This window comes from Patagioenas fasciata, chromosome 5 (genome assembly GCF_037038585.1).
Source record: "Patagioenas fasciata isolate bPatFas1 chromosome 5, bPatFas1.hap1, whole genome shotgun sequence".
NCBI lineage: Eukaryota > Metazoa > Chordata > Aves > Columbiformes > Columbidae > Patagioenas > Patagioenas fasciata.
Window position 1 is genome coordinate 15,783,048 of NC_092524.1, and position 19,858 is coordinate 15,802,905.

General features: G+C 44.0%; 1 protein-coding gene across 3 annotated transcripts in view; it reads left to right on the forward strand.

Annotated features, from left to right (window-relative positions):
• The window catches only part of OSBPL5 (oxysterol binding protein like 5), a 182,641-nt gene that overhangs the window by 20,436 nt on the left and 142,347 nt on the right, over nt 1–19,858 (forward strand). The window contains exon 1 of one of the 3 annotated variants that reach the window (XM_065838794.2): nt 17,351–17,491. The exons of 1 other annotated variant lie outside the window; for it this stretch is intronic. The gene's annotated coding sequence lies outside the window, so the exon portion shown is untranslated. Of the gene's footprint in view, nt 1–17,350; nt 17,492–17,888; nt 18,132–19,858 lie in introns of those variants that run through there. One more of the 3 variants, XM_065838793.2, reaches the window with a different exon arrangement.

Consider the following 19,858-nt stretch of genomic DNA (forward strand, 5'->3'; position numbering starts at 1 on the left):
TGCCTGAGCTCAGCAAACTCTCTGCTCTCCCCTTTGTGAGAGCTGCCACCTCCTCTGCTCCGAAGATGTGGAAGAACAAGAGGAGGCCAAAGCCTCTGGGTTTTCCCAGCACGGTCTAGTATTGGGGCACTTTACCTGTTTACCACTGCTCCGATGTTTTCCAAAGCGCAGGGCCTGACCCAGTGTAGGCAGACTGGGAGATCTGCTTAGCTGTTGCTAACTAGTGTAAAATTCAGGTGGTGCTTCCAGCCTGTTCCTGTCTAGGACTCAGTTTCTAGGATTGCTGTTCTGCAGTCACTGATGCTGGTAGTGGGAAGAGGCCCTCTTGCTGGCAGTTGCAGTAGAGCACCTGCACAAAGCCCAGGGAGCATTTTTTCTGTTTATTTCCAATCATGTTGAGGATTTATCTGACTTTGTGCCTATTCCAGGCTAATAAATAATACCTCATGGTAAGATATGGGAAGTCTTTCCCCATGCCAGGTGAACTTAGGATCCCTCACAGCCTACAATTGTGAAAGATAACCTTTACCCAGAAGTCACTGGACTGCTACGATCAGGACAGTTTATCCACCCCTTATCTTGAAGTTTATTAAAAATACACTGCCTTTCTTGTTGACCACTGATAACCAATGACAAATACTAACCCAAAAGCTGTAAATCAAAACCAGACCCTCTGCCACACTGCTTGATATGTCATGCTGAGTACAGCTGTAATTCTACTCTAAGTCTTGGTGCTTTGCTGCCATGCCCTTGAGCAACTTGTTAGTATCTGTGCAGAGACTGCCTAAAATATGAGTACATCGGAATATGCATTGATAGCCAAATTACACCAATAGCACATACTTCACTGGATCCAGAGTGAGTGTAAGCACCTCAGTTGGTTTTGTCTGATCACACTTTTTGTCTTCCCAAGGCCAATGCGTCCCTGCAAGAGGGGCAGAGGGGCACATTACACCCCAGGCAGCCCTTGCCACGTGCACAGGAGAGAACTTACAGCCCCGTCAGTACATTTACACTTGGGGACAGAAGCATGCTTACTTCCTGAACAGGTATTCTGGACAGCAGAAAGGGGATCCCTTCTAAGTCATTTGCAAAAAGAAGGCATAACCTGGTTTTGAGGGTGGGGATACCAAAGTGCATGACGAGAGGCTCTGAGATTGGTGCTCCCCAGCCCTTTCTCTGGAGCACTAACCCACAGCTGTGCAGCTCCTGGTGAACCCGTGCTTCCAGGGGAACAAGGCTGGATGCAGCCTATGGCAAAGATTGCTAGTAGCAGGAAAATATGCAGAGTCCTTGAGGACAGCTGAGAGCAATTTTTTAAAAGGTCAAACGTGAAAATTTTTTGCATTGGAAACCTTCTGCGCTCACGAGCTACTTTCTTTCTGTGTCTGCATAGAAACAATCCAGCTTGTTGGGGCCTCAGTTTGGGTCAGGCTGCCGCAATATAGTGAGTGAAGAATAATTGGAAGATCCTGTCTCTTTAAAGCAGAAAATATTCTTACTGACCATTCTTGTTATCATAGAGGTTTGCAATTTATGTGGTATTTATCTTTTAACCCTGAAAAAATGGGTGAGAGCAGACCATTTTCAGATGCACAGATAAGCTCTGATACACTGCAAGAACCCAATACTCTGAAAAAGCTCTCTGTGGCTTCTAATATATGATCTTGCCTAAGAAAAAAGATCAGACTTGTGTCCAGAATATGTATTTGGGGATTTATAGGAGGGAGATAATACTCTAGTTTGAGAGGGAAGGAGGAAAATTTTGAGGGGTGGTGTTTTCTTCAGTGTTCAAACCAAGAGCCACAACAAGAGAACAACTCCCAGACCTGGCCCCATCTATTTGGCAAGAACTGATCTACTTAGGACCTGAGCACTAAATGATACTGGTTGAAACAATTTACTTATGTAGTGGTGAACACACACATACAACCCTGGGTTCTTGGGTTCTAGACACTTGGATCTTCAGGTGGCCAGGAAGGAAGAACATGAAGATCTCTTCTTGTCTGCTCCAGAGCCGCAGGATGAGCACAGACACACAGGGAATTCTCTCCTTTATTTTTGACTTTGTGGTAGTGTACTTAGCAGCTCTTAACATCTAGGCAAAGAGCTCAGCCTCTGGCCACTGCAGAGAAAAAATGAAGGGAAACAACAGTATAGTTATTCCTTGGTTCTCTTTTCTTTTTAAGCTCTACATGATTTGTGGGCTACATTAGCATCCTTCCAGCAGGAGGACATGGGTCATTAATGCACCAGTCCAGAGGAGACGTTCTGAGTGACAGCTTTCTGCACTGATTACAGATTACATTGTCGATGTTACATACTGCCAACCTTGTCTGTGGCTCTCGTCTGTGCGGCACTCCCCATTTATAATAAGTAAATTCTCCAGGCTCTGATGTGTCATGCTGGATACACCCTCCTTTACAAGAAATCCCTACCATTTCAGGAAAATGTGCATTGATGAAACCAATCTGTGTTGGGCCAGCATACAGAAGGAGTTAGGCAGAGCAGCTTAACTTGTTGACACACTAGAGCAGGTCACAGTGATGTAATTTACATGAGATGGAGTATGCACTTAGGAAAATCAGATGTTTTTGCTGTTCTGAGTAGCTGTAAATTTGCACAGTATCACCAAAATCTGGGTTTGTACATGTATGAGTGCTCAAGATCAGACCTCTTTGCTAAATGTGCTCTCTTTGTCAGGTAAGCTCCAGCCTATTCAGTAAATTAATTCCCTGCCTAGCACAGCCTCCTTGTCCTCTCAGCATGTTCTCCTGAGAGTGAATGAAGAGGTGTATTTCCCTCTGCAGTTGGGGGACCCTCCCTGTTTGCCCCTCTGCTCTGTGACTGGGGTTGCATGGGAGTGGGTATTGCAGCCCAGTCCTTCACAGTGTTTCTGCCACAATGAAATGCAAGTGTTGTGCCCTGAGGTCACACCACAGCTGCATCTAAAACTTACCCTCAAGCCAAGATGAGATCACTCTCGCAAAGAATAGAATATTTTAATATAAACTCCTACCTTCATCTTTACTGCTCTAACAGGGAGGATCTAGCTCTTCAAGTGAGACTTCTTCCCTCTCAGTTAGCAATTTCAGGAAATCAAAATACATGTTGGGAGAAGTGAAAGCTTACAGATCTGTGGCCATCTGGAATTCATCTCCTGCCCAGTCGTCAGAGAGATGGCACTTTTCAGGGTGCTGTGTAGAGGCAGCTGCAGTGTACTGTGTAGCATTTCTTGTGTGCTCACCATTTTTTGGGAACTAGCTTCCAAATATTGCACTTGACTCCTACACGTACGTAAAAACAGCTGCAGAAAGCCTAAGACTGGCTTGGTCTATTTTTGTCCCAGAAGGTGTCACTGAAGAGCTGGGAAAGGTGCAGATTTATTAATACTTGCAACTGAGGTCTGAGCTGAAGTGGAGGCTGGAGAAGGTTAAAAGCAATTTGGAACCAGAGATCCCTGTGGCTACCCAGGGGTTGAGATCTGAAGATTTTTGCATCAGAGAATGAACACCCTGAAATTTCAATGCTGTGTTATTCCTCAGCTAAATTGTCCTATGGTTTGTAAGAAAACTAGATGATTCTTGGGAGGTGGTGGGAAGAGGTTCACAGGTTTGGAAGTGTCTTTTTATAACGTACCTTTAAGGGAATATGTTTACCTTCTTGCTTTTCAATTAATGCCTGTTGTGTCAACATTAAAGCGCAAGCATCATGCTTTTTGCAAGGTCTTTTTTGCAAAGGCTATGTCTTTAGGACTGTTCTTAAGGAGAAGAGGAAGAGCTGGAATTTTCTGTCTGATTGCTTTGCTGTGATTTGTTATGCATTACTGATAGACCCAGAACTAGCACAGATTTGGCGATGATGTAAGAGGTGTTGAGGTGCTTGCAATGTGAATTCAACCAAGAACAACAATTTACACATGGCAAGCTGGGTATCCCCCTCTGCATTTGGAAAAACTGGTTTGAGTTACTGTTTTAATAGTCTTTTCTCCAATTTTAAATGTCTTATGAGACTTGATCTGATACATAAAGCAAAGACATTTATTTAGAGGACCTGCCTCCATGATGAGTATTGGAAATAAATTCATCATTAACATAACCAAAGTAGAAAACCCTCTGAAAAGACTATTAAATACCCTGGTTTAAGCCAGTCTCTTAACTATTGAAGACCAGGCTGTGATGTGATGATCCCTGGGGGTAAGATTATCCTACACCAGCACATCGTTATTTCCTTCCCCAGGAACATCTGCTACTGTCTGAGACAGGATAGTGGACTAGATTAGTGCATCCATGTTGCCATTCCTGTGCTTTAAAGAGAGTAATTGGAGGATCTTAAAAAAACAACAACCCAAACCAGAGGTTTAGTTGATATTTCAAGCTATATAGCTGGTACATGCCTCACCAGTTCTCTGCTCTTTAGGGTACTGATGCTGCAGATCTCATCCTTTTCTCTCAATTTCCAATAACATGCCCTTAGCCAAGTGGGTTTATCTTGCCTGTAGTTTAACATGCCATAGATTTTTGGCATGTTTGTTAGCTCTCTGAGGTGAAGAACAAAAAAGGGAGACTGTTTAAAGTTTTTCCCTGACTGACAGAGCTATACCAGGTTCATTGCTCCAAAAGACTTCCAAGGTCTGAAGGAATATAGAAAATAGTCCCAAATTCTCTAAAAAGTGTGTCTTATTGTTTGATAAAAGCCACTCAAATTTTCATTTAAGTGAAAACTGAAATACTTTCCCTAGCCTCCTCAGCACTGGTTGAATCATATTGTGGCTGCAAGTGCATTTAATGGCAGAAATGGCATAAACTCATAGGAATGTGTAAGAAAAACTGTTGTTGTTGTTTCAATAAAAAGACAATAAGCTGGAAAAAAATTAGCAACATAATAGAATCTACACAGTGACATTCTGCTAAAAAGATATATGGTCACATTGAGGCAGTCCAGCAAAGGAGAGTTGTGAGTCTCAGTGCTGGAATTTTGCCATTTAATCTTTCTTCTGGCAGATTAGCACAGAGATTACATAGCCTTTGTGCATTGTTATCCACAGAAATAAAACCTATAAGAGTTTGTTCACCCACATTCCCCACTTATTTATCCATTTTTATTTCAGCCTCTACTCTGCTACGGATTTCAGCCTTTAGCTCAGGGTTATCAGAATGGCATTGTGAGTGGATAACATCTGTTTTAGCTTTCATCCATCTAGAACACAATCATTAATCACTAGAAATGGAGTGTGAAATGGAGATAAGAGTTAAACGCACATTTGATTCTGAATACTCTCAGAGAAAATACCTTTCAGGATCTGACCAGAGGGAGAGCTTCACCGCGCTACAGCTGGGGTTGCCAGTGCAGCTTGCATGAAAAGCTGCTCATACTATCTGATATTCTTCTTTTGGTTTGCTCTAAAGACACAAAACCCACTTGTCCTGTCTATTTTAAAAGCAATGTTAAAACCAACAAACCCCCAAACAGCGCACCTGTTTAGTTCAATTTGGTTGTGGTTATCAGAAAGCTTCTCTTTCCAGGCTTTCTGTGCCCTGATCACCATCTCCAGCCCTTGTGCTGCAAATGGGCACCTGTGACCAGGCTACCCTGGAGAGGGTGAAGAAAATATAGCAAGGGCTAGGAACAATACTGGAGCAAGACACAATGGGCTGACTTAATAGGCCTTCTTCATCCAGAGTTAGTAGATTTTCATGAATCTGGACAAGGTATGGTATCTGTTGAGTTTTTTACTGATCTGGGGTGCCTCACGGTAATCGCTTTAAGAACAGGCGCCAGCCCTGCCTTTGTGGGAGCCATAGGCGTGGGACACCATGAGACTGCTTAATTTTCTCTCCAAATTCACTTGCTATTGGACATTTAAATCTTTTTTAGCGAACTTCATGTCTAGTCTACCCTTCCACCACACTTTCTCTGTGGCAAAGATTTGCCTTCCTAGCTAGAAATACTCATCTCAAAAGACAGCACTGTTGGAAGGAACATATAGTGAGTAAATCAGTGTTTATGTGATGTCAGTCAAACAGCTACTGCAGACAGCCGTCCTGTTTCTTCAAGGAGGTTTGTGAAGGGCCATAAGATTTACTCCTGTAAGCAAATTTTTGCACTTATGACCCTCGCTTTGGGTTGTTAGTTGGGCTTGTGGCTGATTGTGTGTACTTCTTCGACAGTTACATGGGGAATTTTTACAGCACAATGGGCTGAATTTGTTCCATTTTGTGAAGATTTACGTGTACCAGGTACCCTCTCTGCAATGGAGGACCTGTTGGGTGTTGTGGTGGCTCTGGAAAGCTGGCCGTGGATGACAGCTACATTCAGATGGTATATGTTTTGTATTTATGCCCTTTTGCAGAGGTGATTTCCAGTTTTACTTCTTACATCACGAGGTGCTCAGAAAACTGGCAGTAAATATTCTCTGATACCCTCAGAGAAGGCTTCTCACAGAATTCCTCCAAAACCACAGAATATAATTCATCCTGAGCAGTCTATACTACTTACTTCTGTCATTATAAAACTTGTTTTGTTAACGAATTTTGTCAAGGCATAATATCTACGCAGTGCAATGAATTCAGCAGACTACCTGTCCCGTTTCCTTTTTCACTCCTGCTCCTTGTCATACTTTGAGATGATAAACTGATCTTAGCATCTTAAGATCTAGAAGTCCCTGGAGAAAGCCATTGAAGCTCATTGAAAACACCCCAACAACCATTGCCCTCTCATCAGGTCAGTGCTACACCTCTGGGGGGAACGGGCAATGAAAGTGCCCTTATTCCAGAGCCTAAGAAGCATGTCTCTCTGGGAATAAGAGAGAAATTAGTTAACAAGAGTATTGTTTCTCTAGCATTTCAAAGCTGAGCCCACCTCTAACCACTTCTAGAAAAATGGCTTAATTAGGTGCCCTCCCCTGATTTCCTTGCAGTTTCACTATAGGTAGACTTCAATATATTTGTCTTATGCACACCAGCAGCCAAGTTCTGTATTCTTCAAGTTTTGTATTCTAGGAAGTGTTTCTGCAGGCCCACGGCCTTTGATCCTTTGATTTCCCTGTGTGCTTTGTTGAGAAGTGAAATAGTTCATGATTATTAGCACTACAGCTACAGTACTTATCGGCTGAGTTGGCATCTGTTCAAGTGAAGGTGAATATCATGCAGCAGAGTAATCAGTTCAGTCTGCCTTCAAACTTGGCTTATTGACATGGGATAGTTATAATAGAAATGGAAAGGGAGAGAGTTTCAATCTCTGTAATTAAACCAGCAGTAGTTCCCAGGAGGACGCCTTGTGTCTAACATCAAGGCCTGCCCTTTTCATTTGGTAGTGCTGCATGAATTCTTTAAGCTATTCTGCACCTAAAATCAGAGTGTCCACCCTGGTCTAACATGAGCCATTTAGTCAGACCAGTAAAACCAGGAAAAAAAGTCCACATGGAAAAGCTCACAGATACCTATTTATATTCACTCTGTGTTTAGAAAGGTCTCTTCCCATTTTAACAGAACAGAATTTCCTTTTACATGTGAGCTGAGTGCCTGCCAGGCAATTGCCAGACATTGAATCCCTTGGGTTTTCTGGAGCTGCTGCCATTTACCTGCAGTTTGGAACAGAATTGGGAGTCTGCTCCCTCCCCAGACAGCAGTATCCTACCTTTCCCTCCTCAGCCTCTCTCTCCCTTACCAAGCACACCGCTCCTTTACCAAGCAAGCTTGTCTTTCTGTTAAAAAAAAAAAAAAAAAGAGAGGAGCGGAAAATAGAAATTTGTGGCATTACACTTTTAGAGTTATGTTATTTAGCGTGTATCTTACTGGCTCTCTTACAAAAAAAGGCATGATTTTCATCAGAACTGTGTCAGGTTTTATTTCTAGGCAGGCAAGAACCTAAGCACCAATAGGGACCCCATCTCTGACTGATTTGTATCTTCTCTAAAAGTAATTCTTCTTCTTTGCAGGTCCTTTTAGCTTTGGAAAATAATATTTTTGATTCTAAAAACTCATGAGTACTTTCAGAAACTCCTTGGACTTTTTAAGAGAAAATCTGGCAAACCCACAGGAAAGCAATAGAGAAGAACAAGTCAGTGACTGTGTTTCTCCCTACAAGTGATAAAGTGCAATACTGAACTGAAATAAAATATTGTTATTTATATCAGAATATAAGTAATTGCAGTTCTAGGCATGGTAGGTAAGATATCCACTGACATCAAGAATTTAAAGTGTAAGTAGACAACGTCTGTGGGAAAGGTTCAATACTGCAGACGAAGAACTGTGAGTAGTTAAAAGGTTTGCACAGAGAAATTCAGTAGCAGTGGCCAGAACCGGGATCTGGCCTTATGAGGATGTTATTTTCCTCACCAGACCCTCCTTTCTTTCCTTTGGGCTCTATGCTTTGTACCAGCTCACAGAATAGGCTTTTTGAAGCTATTTAGTATTCATCACAGATGATAGTCTGTGCTTTCGTGAAGAGCAACATCTGTTCAGGGGGAAACTGTGTGTACATGCATAAGCAGGTTTCTAAGACACCTATTTGAGAGAAGAAGAGAAAACAGTTTTGCTCAAATATCCCTAAAATTTACCAGCCTATTCGACCTCATGCAGTGACCCAAGCTCAGAGCAATCTTCTCAGGTAAAGAAAAAGAATAGACAATGATCTCCAAACCCCCAGCTGACATCAAATGGCGTTGCTCCATTACAGATCCAGTCTGTTACGTTTCTGCTGTCTTGTTAAAAAACTTTCCCAAGTGGAATTTTTCAAAACCAATCTATATGCTGGACTTCACTCTGGCTTTAACCAGCAGAGCTTTGTATCTGTGCTGCTGCTGATACAAGTCTCCTACAAGCTTTCTGACTGAGTCCAGAACTGCTGAGTTTCATCTGGAAAATTTTACAGTTTTGAGGAGCATAAAGTTCTGCTGCAGAACCACAAGTTGGCTGATATGCTTGGCACAGTTCTGATGAAAACAGGCTGAACTTTAAGGTTTTAATATCACCCCACAGCCAGGAAGCTTCTTTTGGATTCCACTCTGCTTAAAAAACTCTTTTGCCAAGGGTTACTTAACGTACTTTTGCAGAGTACTACAAAATTAGCTCTCCATATTCAAATGCAATTATTTGTCTCTGTCTGAGATCAGCTAAAGAGAAAAGTTTATTCTACTCTTTACTCTACTCTCTCCTTTGTACCCAAGGATCTAATGGGAAGCAGGACAGGGATTAATTGTAGGTCATAGAGTCCCGGAGGGTCTCTTGTTCTGGCTAGCAAGAGATCATTGATGGTCTTGAACTACGCCTGAAATACACCTGAAACATTACTCCTCTAGTCTTGTAGTCATGCAAATATAAATACAAGTAATAACACTTAAACAGATTTTGTATATTTACTACAATTTCTCAGTCTATGTAACCACAGATCGGATTTGTTGTTCCAAACTATGGTGTGTTTTTCACTGACTGCCATTTTAAAAAGGCATCTCTTCTTAGAAGTTGGTCTTGCTTTCAATCCCTGTATTTTTACCCTGAGAGTTCAAAGTGGATGGCTTCTACTTTTAACATGGTTCATCTTCAAAAGAGTAGCGTAAAACTGTGTCACCATATGACGGTGGCTGACTGAAGAAAGCAGCCTGTGGCCCTGTGCAAGGCTTGCACACAGTGGAGGCCTGGGTGGAATATGGGGCTGCGGACCTCCAGCTGTGGGTGCTGCTTCCAGCGGTGCCCCAGTGGGCCAGCTGCCCCCCGTGCCGCACAGCTGTCCCCCACAGGTGTGAAGTGGGGACAAGTAGCCCAGCCCTCACAGCCAGGTAGTAATTGAGGGAGCGTATGATAGAAGGGCTGAGCAGTGTGCTCTAGGGCTTATACAAACCTAAGGAGCTATTAACAGGCAGTAGATAAGGCGACATGTTATCCTAAAATCTGTCTCTTTACATTCAGCAGTATTTTTTTCCACCAGTATCTGTTTCTTCAGTCAGCAGCCAGCTTATAATCTCAGATGTGTCACTCTTTTTATTTCAGAGATCAGCAATGTGGTTTTGAGGTAAATCTCCAGATTGTCTTTATTTACTGATAGCAAGAGCAGTATCGGAGTACATACACCTGGATTCCCTTTCAGTGAATCAGCATGGGAAGATGTACTCTGGAAGCACACCTAATTCACTGTAGCTGCTGACAGAGGCTGACTTGGTGGCACCAGATTAGCGCCAGTCCAAAGCCAGCTCTCTGAAATGCAAATAGTGTGGATGTTTCATCCTCACTACTAATTTCTTCACCCTACAGATCTGCTCCTGCTTGCTAACGTAGCAATAGCCACACACCACAGCAAGCCTGATTTCACTGTATGAGGAGATCAGGAGGCATAATAAGAACAATGACATTCATATGGCTGAAAACAGCTGGGACATTAATAATTTTATTGGCAAAATGATGGAGCAAGTATCTCCAGTTCTCTGTGGTCACCATCATTCTTCCCAAGCTATTGTTCCTCTATTCCAAGACTCAAGTAGTAGCTAAATCCAGCCATCCTCTGTGAGACTGCCTTTGTGTTTGGACTTCAATAGCACAGGTATAATCAGTGACTGTGGGATCAAATGAGGTCTTCTGTGGCATAAAAGAAATGGATGTTTTGCTCTGGAACAAATCTTTGTGTGTTGCCCTTTTGGTCTGCAAGTCAGAGCATGGTCTTTGATACTGTTAGATCTGTTCTGAGGAAACAAATTTTTTCATCCAGGCTTCACTCTTTAGTGGTTTACATCTGCAATTGTAATTTGTGACAGGAACACGTGACAGGTCTCCCTGTTTAAAGCAAAAAGAGGAAAAAAATACTGGCAGCCCTCTGTGCAGAAAAACCAATAAGCCAGCTGCCATTCAGCAGTAGCAGAAAGTATTATTGTACTTTCTCTTCCTGATCTCCTTCAGTCCCTGTGGCAAGCGCAGGTGTCCTGTTCATGGGAGGCATCAGCAATAACTAAGAGTCCTTAAAATGAATTGTAACAGTCAAGGAGACTTTGCTTGATCCCGAATGGAGACAGAAGATGGATTTCAGCGAAAAGAGCAAGAAAGAAGCTGTGAGAGGTTCCATAATTTATCAGAGATGAGCTGGCTGCAAGAGTGAGTCAAGAGTCAGGCAAAATAAAAGGGGTCAAGTATGAGAACAAACACATCCTGTAATGTTTGGAAGCAGCTGCAAGCTGGGCATATGATATAGTGTTATTATAAAGCTACTAATAGATCAGATTTGTGACTCGCTGGCCTGAATTCCAGATTAATAGCGAATGTTTGGTGTCAGGAACTAGATTCACTCATCTGTAAGTTAAAATGCCCCTCTCTGGAGAGGATAAAGTAATGAATAAAGCAGAACTAAGCTGTGGCTTTCTATCTGCCTAGATCCAGATCTATGTATGGACAGAATATCTATCAATAAATAAGTAGATATGTGTAGAGAGATTGGTACTGGCCTATCCAAAGATCTGTGTGTCTATGAGTCTGATAATGCATTCCTCTATAGAGAGACATGTTTATATATCTTCTCACTGTAATGTTTCCTGTATGACAACAGCACTCAGTCCAGACAGGTTAAATGTGCTGGCCTCTGTTCCAAAGTTTTTCTGCTGCAGAAGAAAAATAAACTAAGAAACCCTATCTGTTTATAAAGTTTGACTTCATATGGACATTTCCCATCAATTATTGAGGAAATCTTTAATCATTCAAAAACATGTCAGCTATCCATACTGATGTGGATGCTCCAGTCTTATCCAGCCATGCAAAAAGCTCATTCACATATATTTGTATGCATGTATGCATATATTTACATGTACATGTATGTTTTAGTTTTATCATTCAAGGCTTTATAACAGCTAGCTTGGTTTGCAATTAGCTTGAAATATGACCAAGAACAAGGGCTATTGGAATGTTTTTGAATAGCAAATTGGTTTCATGTCATGTCTTATCAAGGGTTTTGAAATCTAGCCCAGATTTCACTGGACAGTTTGTCAGATCCTGAATATCTCGGCTGCTTTCCAGCCTGCTGCTAGCTGCAAAGGGAACCTTGCTCACCAGATCAGCTCAGTGTGTTGGGCTACTCTCTGAGATGAGACTTTGATCTATTTTTCACACCAAAGCCACAATGGCAACATTCAGCTTAATTTGCTGTTAGACACCTAGAGAAAAATAAAACAGGTTCATGGTGCTTGATGTGAACAGCCTTCAGATGAGCAATAAGAAATGAGGACCTTAGGTAGTCCTCATTTGACAACTAAACCTCATTTAACTCCAGCTGTAGGAAGGCCAAGGTGCATGGAAGAAGAGTCTTACCTCCCAACACAGACCTTAATCTAGGACTCCTGAGGGTGAGCCCCCTTGAGACAGACATTTATGTTAGTGAGGATGCAGGTTAGGGAAGGTGAGACCTGCCCAAGAAGTCTTGTTTAATCTAAGGTACCTGAGATCATAAAAGACCTCTCTGGGATGAGGTCTGGGTAGAAGTAGTTGAAATGACACTGTGTTTAGACTCCTGAGAAACATCCTTGGTGTTAAGGTTGTAGAAGGCAGGGCACCATCCAAGCATACGACCGGTTCTATAGAGAAAATGAAGCAGGTATGAATATCTATGATCTTTTATCTTGTTGCTGTGTCCAAAGCCTCTGCTGCAACTTATTGCTGGAGGCTCTTTCCTGAAAGCTCAAACCCTCTTTTACAGAACATCAGAGCTGCGAGCGGCTCATGAGCCCTTTGGAGGCTTAGCCCACTGGGTGAAGTTCTTAACCAGGTAACCTCTTTGCTGCAACCCAAAGCCCAAATGTGGACATTCGAAAAATCTCCTGATCACAGCGTGTGGGCAAAGAAAGACCCTCAGATTGTTTATGTACTCTGTCTTCTCTAGTACTGCTTCAGGCAGGGAGCATGGTGCTAACATGGCCAACATCCATCATTCACGCTAAATGCCTCCTAAGCTGAACTCAAGGCAGGCCACAGGGACTATTGCAGGTAGAAAATAACACAGCAGAAAAGGAGATGAAATACAGAGCAGCAGGATCTAAACAATATCTTATTATAGAATTGTGTTATCTACCAATCTCAGCAGCAGACTGACAAGAAGAAGGATGGGAGCTGGCCTGTGTTACTGCACAGTGAATATATTAGCCAGGAGAAAAGTTCTCACTAGCGAAACACTCAGGAAAAATTACCTCTATTAGCAAAGGAAAAAAAAAACAACAAAGCAGCCAAAACCATCATCTCAGCAGGGAACACATACTAACAGACAGGAGCTACTAAAGTAAACAGTAGCACCGTCTGCAGTATCAAAACGCGGTGGCGTTCTGCTGCTTTTGATGCTTGCCCACTGCCAGCTGTGAAGTCTTCACACGGCTGCTTTTATGCTCTGCAATGTGACGTGGAACTCTGCAAAGCTGATACTCCCTGCATCTGTTACTCACCGTGCAGCCTCCTGTGTAAATCCCCAACTTTCAGCAGTCACCAGTTGCTGAAAATTTTCCTCTACCTTTTGCCACAAGAGGACTCCATCTCCAGCAGCTCCCAGGCAGACGTTTGTGGTTTTTTGTAACTAACTTCCCCAGAGACCCGTTTTAGCAAACCTGCAATTAGGAACCTGGTTTAGCAGCAGCTCTGTTTTTCAAAATGTAGAATAAGCAAACATGTTTAGCTGTGGACTTACTTTTTTTGAGCTCTAGGCAGATGGACTACTATTTGCTAGCAAGAAACTCCTGCTCTATTCAGCTATGGCATTAAATATTTTTGCTAAGGAACTTTGCACTGGAAAACGCATGCGGGTAAAAGTTCTTTTCTTATCGTTAACTGTATACAGCTGTGTTGAAGCTTATGGCTAATGATAAAGACCCATGTTTAATAACTTCTTTTTAAACTCATTTGTTTTAAAGCTTCCTGCTTCTTGTCTCGCTATGTGTTATAAGCTTAAGGGCAAGTATCTTGCAATGCTAACAACCGTTCATATGATGTCTGATTAATGCAGTTATGGCTAGAGTACTAATTATAATGATAGGAATATGATTGTTTCTCTCAATTTCCACTTTAATAGAGGCCAATAAATATATCTGATGGCTTTTATGGTATTTAATAACCTTTCTAGTTATAAACGGGAGCTTGTAGAACAGTTGTAGATGTGTTCTAAGATACAGGAAAGCATAAAATGCAAGTCTCGTGGGCACTGCAAAATGAGTTTGCATTTAGCATTTCACATAGGTGGGGCCTGATGTCTGTTGCAGGGAAGAGGAGCTCAGCAGTTAGCAAAAGGTGAAGGATTAAAAAAGGAAGATGTAAGGGAAAGGGTTGCAGTCATTTCCTAGAGTAAAGGGCAGGCTGCCTACCTGAAAGAACGGATTTGTCTGTTGCTGTAGCTCACCTCCCTGTCTCCCTTTATCATAATTTTTAAACAGCGCTGATACTGTGGTATTGCACATCTCCTAGAGTTGTCATAAAAGGACATTAGATAATGTTCTTAAGCGTCCACACTATTAAGCTCTCTGGGTTGTGTTATTGGATGGTAAGGACTGGAGTAACACAACTGAATCATTCTTCACTCTCACAGCACTGCAATTACAGCTTATTGTGCTTTGCTGTTTTTGTTACCCTTGCTCATGATAGAGTTCACACCAATTTACAGGCCCTCTTAAGACAGAGTTCTGTTGCTGTGGTGAGAAAGGTAAGCCTTGCAAACACTGGCAAATGCTGAAAGGTAATATCACAGCTGCAGACCCCCTAAAAGAAAGGCTCTTTTCTTGCAAAGGAGAATTGAAGCCAGAAGGAACCTCAACCCTAACTGCCAGGTATATCTGTCAGAAAGCTTTTGTCAAAGGGATAGGTCATATCTGGGGGCCACTGATGAATTAGCTTTAAGCTAGGGATCTCAGGTGGTGTCAAGACCAAAGCTGACACACACAGCAAACCTCACCCCAAATGCAGGGTTGGGTCTTGAGCTTTGTGCTCCACAGCTACCCTGTCAGGGTTTTATGGGCAGCTCAGATGTATCTGCATGAACTGCAGATGGTGCAGGGAAGGTAATGATAACCAGCAGAGCCCAAGCAGATGTGCTGTCTCCTGAATGGCTGTTAACAGAACAGACACTAGAGGGCCGTGGAAAATAGTCTTTGAAAATACTAGTGTTTGTATGATTCAGCTTCTCCTCGTTTCTGAAGAGGATTTATAAGGGGGAGAATGGGTCCAGGTCCTGACAGACAGGCAGGGAAGTGATGGATGTCACTCTTCTTGTCTAAGCCAGTGTCAGAGGACCCATCTGGTGCAAGCACAGAAATCCAATTTCAGGACTCCCTGGACCACATCAGAAATGCCATGGCTACACGATGCAAATCATCAGTCTGATGTAAATTCTCTCTGATTATTCAGTTTTACTTACAAAATATTGACTGTTTAACTGCCAAGCCTTTTGCTCTGTGTAGCCACATCACTAACATCATATGCACTGTCCTAGAACACACGGGAAAACATAAAGGATTATTCTTTATTAGGGTCTGTAACTATTTTGACAGGAATGTTTTTGAATGTTTTTTATCAAATGAGCTCTGTGTGGCAATGTGGCAGTGAACAGATGAAATATTAATAATAATGAAATGTTTGGCTGAACAGACAATCCTTTAGTGGAAAACTGTAGCCAAAACACTTTTAAAAGAGTTTTACAAACTTTTAAAACACAAGTCCTTGGGAAGTGGACTCTGAGTCCCACTGTGTTTTGTGTAGGGATTCCAGAAACCCTAGATCTCCATACCAGAGTAGCTGAGGAGCCGCTTCTGTTGCTATGGCTGGACAAAGCCAATCTGAATGCAGACAGCAGGATCAACTTCAAGCCCATGGTTTAGTGAAAAGGCCATTTAGACCAGGCAAGGTGCTGGCACACTACCTGGCTGCATTTGAGGGAGCCAACCCTAAAAGCAGAAGGGGGAAGGGAACAGAGAGCACAGAGAGGAACCTGGTGTCACCTTGAGCAGACACAGCAGGAGGCAGCGAGGAGAGGGAGAGCCAGTAAGAGCCAGGGTTAGTTGCTTCCATCTTCAACATGGTGGCTCTGCCTGGCAGTACCCTGAGCCAGGGTGACGAGCAGCCTTGGCTCATGCTGGTCCTGGCATCTCTGTGCAGCGCTCAGCCACAATTGCATGGTACATACAGGCTTGCCCTCAGGGTAAAATACTGGTGAGGATTAAGTCAAAATCCCAACGGACTTGAAGGCAGCTGGAATCATGACAACTCTCCACACCTTGCTGATGATGGCAGAAATCACTACAAATACAAGTGAATTTAATAATTACCTCCCTACGCAAGTGATTCTAGGGCTTATTCAATGGGTAGAGGGGGCTGCTTGAGGACAGCTTGAACTGTTGTGTTCTGTTTCTGGTCCTGCTTTGTACTAGAACTTCGAGAAGAGAGCAAAAATAGATGGTGATTTTTTTATCTTCAGCACCATGCTGTATTCCTAGCTAGGTATAGTGCATATTGCTCTATGTCCCACCAAGCTCATTAGGAGAAAATTGGCTAATGCTAGTGGCTAACATTTGGTATGTTGATGTAAGTGATGCAGAGTGAAGCTTTGAAGTCTGTGGATGGGCTGTAGTTGTCAGGAGGTGAGAGAAATTGTGTCCTGGTCTGAGTTGAGCTTGTACCTTTGGATGAATTCAGGATTTTTTTTCTTAGATCTGAGAGGCCTTTTCAATTCATGTTGCTCTATAGGGTTGGAAGCTGGCTTCCTGGGTACCATGAGGAACGTCAGAGCTGGTGGATCTTTGTCTTGGTTTAGAGGTTGCACACAGTAGAGAGAAAAAGGATCTAGCTTTTTCTGTGAAGGGGGTGGGGGTGGTAGCAGAGCACTTGAAGAATCTGGTTTAACACTTCTGGTTTCAGAGGCGTGAGGCTGAGTTCCCTACTGTGTTTTGCACCAAGGTCTCAGCTGTACATGGGTGATTCAGAACTGATGACGAAAGTCAGATACACATGCTGGTCACATTTACCCAATCATGTGATTTTGTTTTCAGAAAGTTTGGGGTGCTTTTTAACTCTTCTCTTCCAAGTCTGGGTAGACTTTTGGCACTACTTTTCCCCACAGCTATGAAGGATGTGTGAAGTCCAGCTTGGCTGCCTGTTCTTGGTCCAGTGTTGAACCATGGGACCCGCAGGGTGGAGAGGAGAGGAAGCAGCAGTTAAATGCATGTGGCTGGGTAGTTTTCTGCTCGTGGTGTTTTACTAGATATTGTACTGCCTGTAAAGACATGACTCCCCCAAGGGGCAGGCAGGCTGCGGCCAGGGATGCGATGATTGGACTGTCCTCCTTGTCTGGAGGAGCTTAGATATCCGTGCTTGCCGTGGGATTGATTTTTCACTCTGGATGTACAGGCGAAGCTGGGAGCGTGCACAGCTGCCTGTCAGAGCTGCGTATTGCACGGGTGCTTTTGAGTCACGGTGTCCGGGAAGGCATATGGCTGGATGCTGAGACAAAGTGCTCCTGCAACTGGAGGGCTTCAGCGTGGCAATTTCCCCAGGTTGACTTTTCTCCACTACCTTGCATATGGTGTCAGTGAACCCCAAGGATGTCTAGCTGCTTGCGTGGGGGGTCTGTATGGTTTTGGTTTGGGGATTTTTTCTTTGCTTTATTTGCTCTGCCTTGGCTTCAGCCTCTCCCTGTGTCGAGAAGAACGAAACAAACCTCAGGGGGAAAATAACAAACCAAACCGAGCCGAGCCCCAGCCGGGCCGGCGGGGAGAGCCCGGGGCGGTCCCGGTGACGCTCCCGCGGGCCGCGGTGCGGGGAGCCGAGCACCGCGCCCGCTCCGCGCCGATCCCGCCCGGATTTTGCACGTTTCCTTTCTTTTCTTTTTTTTTTTTCCTCCCTTTTTGTTTTTCTCCTCCTTCTATTTTTTCCTCTATTCTCCCCCCCTCTTCCCTCCCTCCCGAGCGTTGTTGGATCAGTCTTTTGGTATTTCCTGCCGCCGCCTCCCCCGAGCAGCTGTCCGGCCGCGGCCCGCCGCTGTGCGCTTTTTCTGCCGTGGGGGCAGGGGCTCCGCGGGGCCCACGCGTGTCCTCCCCGCCCCATTCCACGCGTGTCCTGGCGGCGATGCGGGCGGCGCGGCGGCGGGCCGCGCTGTGCTGAAAGCGGCGCGGGGGGCTCGGCCGCCCCGACAAGGTAAGACGCGCCGGGCTCCCCCCTTCTCCAGCCTGTGGGTCGGCTGCCTCCGACCCCTTTGCTCCCCCAAAAGCCCCTTCCCTCCCCAAAGCCCATCCTCCTCGAAATAGTCTTTACAATCAAATACCTCCCCCCAATTAACCCCCTAAATCCATTAGCCACCCACGCCAGCCCTTCTCCCTGTCCCTCACACAGCCAAGCTGCCTGTTTTTAAGTGTAACGTGGTACCCCGGAGGCACCTCATGAGCGGAGTGAATTCAGTTAGAGGCTGAGCATTGGCAGCTCCGGGAAGGTAACCCGGCTACCTCTGCAAATGCTTTGTGCCCAGGTTGTGTGTAGCAGTGGTTTTTACTGTTTCTCTGTGCCTGTTGCGGTTTGGGGTTTGACGGGGTGCCCCCCTGCATGGCAGGACTGGATGGTTGATGTGTGGCTGGCATGGCATGGAGGATTGCAGGCTGTCAAGGTGACATTGTTTCTTTAGATGTGTGGGCCTGTCTGGTTGGTAGAACCCATTTGCCATGTACTTGTTCCAGGATGGTGAGGAAATAGGGGACTGTCTGCACTGGTATTAATTGGCTATGTGTAAGTGACAATAGTTATTACCTTTCCTATAGGTACTTGTACTGATACCATTCTGGAGACCATTTGCATTGCTGTCTAAAAACAGGTATACATGAGTTTGGAAATCCTTTTAGCTTGCACTGAGTGAAGCGAAGCAGCATTCCTGGAGAAATAAATAAATAAGAGCACATACAACTGTCTGCTGGATCAGAAATCATGTTTTTTTGAGTGCTAAGCAAACCTAAAGTGCTGTAGTGTGAAACAGTTATTTAACTTCAGTGAGGAGGAAACTTCTTTAGGCTGTGTAGTCACCTCCTCACTTCATCCAGCTGCAGCAGTATCTTTGTTGTAAAAATATTCCTTCCTTCTCTTTGCACTGATGCACAAGATAATAGTATTGAGCAATGTCTGTACAGCAGAGAGCAGTCACGGCATTGTGTGTGTCCCCAGCTGCCACCTTTCCTCCTTGGCAGCCAGTTTCCTAAGAGGTGTCAGTGGAGAGGGAGGGAGATAAGCCTCAAGTTGTGCTCTGTGGCATCCTCTTCTCTGTGCATGCTAAGTTTTCTTGCTGAAAGTGGAGAATGGATGTTCTCCGCAGGGTGGGTGGTGACCCTGAGACTACACTCACCCCAGCCTGGTGAGGAGGAACTGCGCTGAAAAGCTGTGGGGACAGCAAGGGAGTCTGATTCAGCACAAGGGTTTACTTTGTGCTGCTGTTGATCAAGGTAGGGATGGCAACTCTCTGATTCAAGGGAAAAAATGCAGGCCTTAATCCTGCGACAGGATCCTGTTTTGGTCTGAAGTGGACAATGTGAACTTAAGGAATGATTTAATCATGGTGCTACATGGATGTAACTGAAAGGCGGATTTACTACTGTAATCTTTTCATGGTACTTAATTTAATTTCCATGTGCTTTATTGCCACACTGATTCATCAGGTGAGTAGGAGGGAGGCTTGTACAGTACAGGTGGCTCAGTTTCTGTTGCTGGGTTAGGTATTTATTAAAAGCAAGGTGCTTCCTTGGCTACAGCTGGGGAAAAATGGCTCTGTTTCTGGTATGGTGCTGCAGTTTGCAATCTGGGAGACCTCTAGGGAAAGGCAATTTCTGTAATCTGTAATGGGCAGTGTTTGAACTCAGTGTGCTGTATTCAGAGCAAAATTCAGA